A 5,563-nucleotide genomic window follows, 5' to 3' on the forward strand; every position below is an offset into this window, starting at 1 on the left:
TGCCAGCCTTGTGCTCCACAGTTGGGATGGTGTCCTTTGGCCTGTGAGCCTCCCCCCTTTTTCCTCCAGGCATAATGATGGTCATTATGGTCAAACAGTTCAGTTTTTGTTTCGTCAGACCAGAAAACATTTCACCAAAAAGTCACATCTTTGTCCTCATGTACAGCTGCAAACCGTAGTCTGCCTTTTTATGGAGGTCTTGGAGCATTGGCTTCTTCTTCGCTGAGCAGCCTGTCAGATTATGTTGATATAGGACTTGTTTTACTGTGGATATACAGTGAATATTTTGGTACCTGTTTCCTCCAGTGTTTTCACAAGGTCCTCTGCTGTTGTTCTGTGATTAATTTGTATGTTTCGGACCAAAGTACATTCACCTCTAGGAGACAGAACATGTCTGAGCGGTATGACGGCTGTGTTGTCCCATGGTATTTATACTTGCAAAGTATTGTTTGTACAGATGAACATGATACCTTCAGGCTTTTGGAAATTGCTCCCAAGGATGAACCAGGCTCGTGGAGGTCCACAGGTTTTTTTCCTCAGGTTTTGGCTGATTTTGTTTGATTTTTTCCATGATGTCAAACAAAGAGGTACTGAAATTGAAGGTAGGCCTTAAAATACAGTACATCCACAGCTACACCCCCTATTGACTCAAATGATGTCAGTTAGCCTATCAGAAGCTTCTAAAGCCATGACACCATTTTCTTGAATGTTCCAAATTGAGTGTATGCAAACTTCTGACCCACTGGAATTGTGATATAGTGAATTATAAGTGAAATAATCAATCTGTAAACAACTGTTGGAAAAATTACATGTGTCATGCATAAAGTACATGTACTAACTGGGGCGACTGTGGTTCAGTGGGTAGAGCAGTCGTCTCCCAACTGGGGGGTCAGGTTTCAAATCTTGGTGCCTGCAGTCCACATGTCAAAGTGTCCTTGGGTAAGACACCGAACCTCCAAGTTGCCCCTGATGGTTAGAGCCATTGGTTAAGTGGGCGCCGCAGAGGGCTGCCTCGGCTCTATACCAGAAACAAATTCCTTGTGTGTAACATACTTGGCCAAATAAAGGTGATTATCCTTATTAACTGACTTGTCCCTGGTAGGCTAGTGATTAAGGTGCAGTGGTCTCGCCACGGCACCCCAGGTTCGAATCAGGGTTGCGTCAGGAAGGGCATCCGGCGTAAAACACGTGCCAAATGTCAACATGCGAGTCGTCAGTGTGACCAAGCCAGAAGTGACTTTCTATCCTTATTAACTGACCTGCCAAAACGAGAGTTTGTTAACATGACATAAGCATAAACTTTATTGCCAAGTATTATCAAAAATACACAGAATTTGACTCCAGCCCAATGGCCCCCGATGTGCACAACAATAAAAACAAAATAAATACAAGTTTTAAAAAGCACAAGTTAAAAGAGCAAACATAGACTAGCTGTTCAAGAGTATAATAGCCCAGGGGAAGAAACTGTCTCGGTGTCTGGTTGTAACCTGTAGTGCCGTCTAGAGGGGAGGAGTTCAAAGAGTTTGTGTCCAGGGTGTGAGGGGTCCACAGAAATCCTCTTTACCTTCCTTTTGACCCGTGAGGTGTACAGGTCTTCCATGGAGGGCAGGCTGGCACCGATGATTTTCTCTGTAGTTCTGACTGTCTGTTGGAGTCTGTTCCTGTCCTGTTTGAATTTCCTGAGCTGACACATAAAGTACATCCTCTGCTGTGACTTTTTAATGATGGCGCTGATGTTGGTTGTCCACTTCAAGTCCCGAAAGATTGTGGAGCCCAGGAACTTGTAGGACTCCATGAGTGAAACAGTGCTACTGAGTACAGTGAGCAGAGATAGGGTGGGAAAGCTCCTCCTAAAATCTAATCTGTGGAGTGGTTAAAAAAAATTGTTTTAATGACTTCAGCCTAAGTATCTGTGAACTTCTGACTACAACCGTTTTATTTCCCCTGAATAACATTCTTGTGATTATTTTTACAATAGGCAGCATTCTCTACAGTGTCAGCTTTATCTGCAAATACTATATCTCTTCACTCTGACTCCTCTCAGGGATTGCTACCACTTGGGCGTCAACAGCAACTTTGACTATCGCCGTTTCATCATGTTTGCAAGGGTGTGTGAAGTGGAAGGGAGGAAGCACATCTGCTGTAGAAACAAGGTAGTGACAATAGTGGTTTTTACACTGACATCCTGCACTACTACAGTTCCAAAGGATTGCCAATTGTTGCACTTTTGAAGAAGAAGAAGCTTTCTGTTGGTTTTCAGCAGATTTTATTGTCCTTTTTCCAGCGACACACAACACGTTTATTTTAACCCGTGCATGTTCACCATCACACACACATCTCTTTTTCTACGAGAGGCCTCCACTCCAAAAAACCATGCTCAAAACCAGCGAACGCCATCGAGTGACACAACAGTGCTACTGCATGCCTTTACATGCTTACTTTCGTTACTTTTAGACTAAAACCAAACTAAATATAGGAAGCAAACAAAATAAAGTATTGGGGGGTGTCCATAAAAAAACCTCATCAAGGACATCTACTTTTCCCACACAAAGGCTAAAGTCATCAATCTGGTGCCATAGTCTAATTGATGTTCAACAGAAAAAAGTACAACTTTTTAATACAATATACATTCATGCACCATATACCCCACACTGTAGCCCCCCAATCACTTGATCCATTCTACAGGGCTCTATATGCAGCTCATTACAGTATTTTTGTACATAATTTTAAAAGCAACATGCAAATTATTTCACTTTATGCTAAATTGGTTAGCATGTTTCTTGCTATATGTGCGAATGTCATGAGTAATAACTGTAATAACTGTAATCAACATATTCGTGACATCAGGAATGCTTTGACCTGTAAGTTAGAGAGAAGCTGAGACGTTGGTGATATTGTCGTGCACATATTACATCATCAAAATGCAGCAGTTGGTCCCAGACTGCTGGTTCACCCTCTCGACACAGAGCACCTCTGCCCTTTGTTTTGCCTCTGGTACTACCTCCCAAGGCAAACCAGAGGCAGAACGAAAATGGCTCGCAATTCCAGCTTTGCGCCTTACACACAGAAAATGAGATGGAATAAAGGCGTACCAATCCTGCCTCAAAAAGGCAGTGTGTAAGGGGCTAGTGTTACTCCTGCCTTTTTTAAATCAGATTTTGAATGGCATTCCACTTTATCTGATTAGCTCTGACTAAAATACATGTAATGCTCTCAACAGGTGGTGCAGAATCTGTATGACATGTTCCACACAAGGAACTACATCCACAGAATAGCTTGTGAGCACAAAGTGAACACAATCATACAGCACATGTGAGTACCATCTGACCCCATGTCAGTACTCTACAACATTTAGATTTGTCATCTATTTGATGTAGGTTTACTTTGCTTCATGATTCACTGTCTTCTATGGGATGCAGCAATATGTATTACTATGTTGCATGTCTTTATCCAGGATCAAAGACGCCTTCTTAAAAGCAGATGGGCACTTGAAGATAAAAGGCTCAGGAGGGACGGAGTGGACTCTCTCCGAAGCCAGGCAGAACCGGGAGGCCTACACCAAGTTGACAGGTCTGCCTGGCCATGTGAACAGCTCATCACTGAAGAACTGTAACAATTTTATAATTAGGACCCAGATGCAGACTTGAGACAAGGAAGTCATGGTGCAAAGAACAGGACTTTAATAAGGGTAGCAAAACTGCAGGTAAACAGGGTAACAGGCATGATGGCAGACATGGATTAAGTAGATAGATAGGTAGCATGGATACTGATGGTAACTGGCACTGTTAAGTGATAATGGTAGGAACTAGGCAGAATGAAACATTAGTAAACAACAATAAAAATATAATGGCTGTCTTGAAAAAATACTACAGGAAATAAGCTAAACACATTAATACAGGTAATATGGTTGGCTTAGGAAAGAAACACCACACAGGTAATATTACAGGCTTAGGGAAATAGAACTACAGTATACAAGGAATATAGTTGGCTCAGATACAGGTAATTTAACTGGCTCAGGATAATACAACACTACATGTAACACAAATGATTCAGACACAGGGCAGACAGATAACCATATCCAGAATGCTGCTAGAGTTCACACACAAGTAAGACAGGCAGTAACACAAGGATGGATGACTGGCCAAATCTCTGAGGGAACAAATATCCATATACTCAAAATTCCATACAAATGGAGCAAGCAATGACAGAATCTGTCAGGGAAAGGGGGTCATGGACAGAACTGAAGAGGGCATTTCTCGGTTGACAGTGAGTGAATGTGGGCTGTGGACATAAATACCAAGTGGTTGATTATGCAGATGAGGCAGATGAGTCTGGGCAGAGCAGGGTGGAGCAGGTAATGAAAGCAGGAGAAATGGAACATAGACAAGGGATAGACCTAAAACAGCAGGGACAATATGGGACTGAGATGGGACACAGACTGCTGTAGCTTGGTGAAACTGAACCAGCACAGGACACAAATACTTTTTGGGTTCTTTATTCTGAATATAAAAATTGGTGTTGGTAAAATAAATTGAGGGTTCTACAAATAAAATAAAAACGGCACCAAGCTGTTGGTGAGGCTCACAATCCTTTCGCTTAAACCAGTTTTCTAACAACAGAGGATATTGTCCTCTATGTACATTGACAGTCTTATCTGGTCTTCTACAGTGGTTTATCCTCAGGACAAAAATAAACAAAACTAAATAAACAAGTGCAAAAATAACTGTAGTGGCTCCACTTAACAAAACAAGAGCACACATATTCATAGTTAGCAATATTGCATACACAGTTTCTGTATTAGGTTACACTTAATGCAGAAACTAATATATACTGGTTTTCAAGCGGTCACCTCACACACTGCCCTGTAGCAAGATGCCATGTCTGGTTTCTTTCTATCTCAGTTCAACATGTCTTTCAGCATCAGTTGAGAGACAATGTTAGCAGACAGTACCCCACAATGCAGCAACAGACAAAAGCATAGATTAAACAGTGTGCACACACACACACACACATGTACGGGCCATGGTGGAGCACTGTATAGGCCTGCTGAAGGGCAGATCAAAGATTTTTTTATTGTCAATTCACTATATGTGCAGGACATACAGAAAAATCAAAATACTGTTTCTCTCTCACCTAAAGTTGAATACCCATACCATTTAAGAAACTAAAATAGAATAAAAGTAGAATAAACAGAATATGAAAACTGAATTCAAGTAATAAGGATAACTAGATGGTACAACCTAATAGGCTATGATGAAACTCAAAGCCATGTGCAAACAGTGACAGTAGTGCAAATAATAACAAGAAGATTGTCAGGTGGTCAGCTTCACCAGGGGTGTTGGTGATGGGCTGCATAATAGCTTATGAAATGTACATGGACAGCAGTGCAAATGACCAACAGCAGCAGATATGATGGTAAAAAGAACAAAAAGGGGGAATGCATTGCGTTTGTGCAAACAGCAGGGGTAGTCGATGGATGTGTCTTTGTTGTCAGATTGCATTTCTCCTTCTTGGGTGAGTCCTCCAAACCTTGAATATACTAATACAGTGCCTTGCGAAAGTA

The 5,563-nt window shown here is 41.6% G+C and overlaps 1 long non-coding RNA gene across 1 annotated transcript; it reads left to right on the plus strand.

Annotated features, from left to right (window-relative positions):
* The first annotated feature begins 2,105 nt into the window (after positions 1-2,105).
* LOC109953654 (uncharacterized) lies at positions 2,106-3,529 on the plus strand. The gene is made up of 3 exons (XR_002273949.1): positions 2,106-2,153; positions 3,221-3,312; positions 3,455-3,529. It is a non-coding gene; the product is annotated as an uncharacterized LOC109953654 (long non-coding RNA).
* The last annotated feature ends 2,034 nt before the right edge of the window (positions 3,530-5,563 follow it).

The sequence above is a fragment of the Monopterus albus genome, unplaced genomic scaffold, assembly GCF_001952655.1.
Source record: "Monopterus albus unplaced genomic scaffold, M_albus_1.0 scaffold916.1, whole genome shotgun sequence".
Lineage (NCBI taxonomy): Eukaryota > Metazoa > Chordata > Actinopteri > Synbranchiformes > Synbranchidae > Monopterus > Monopterus albus.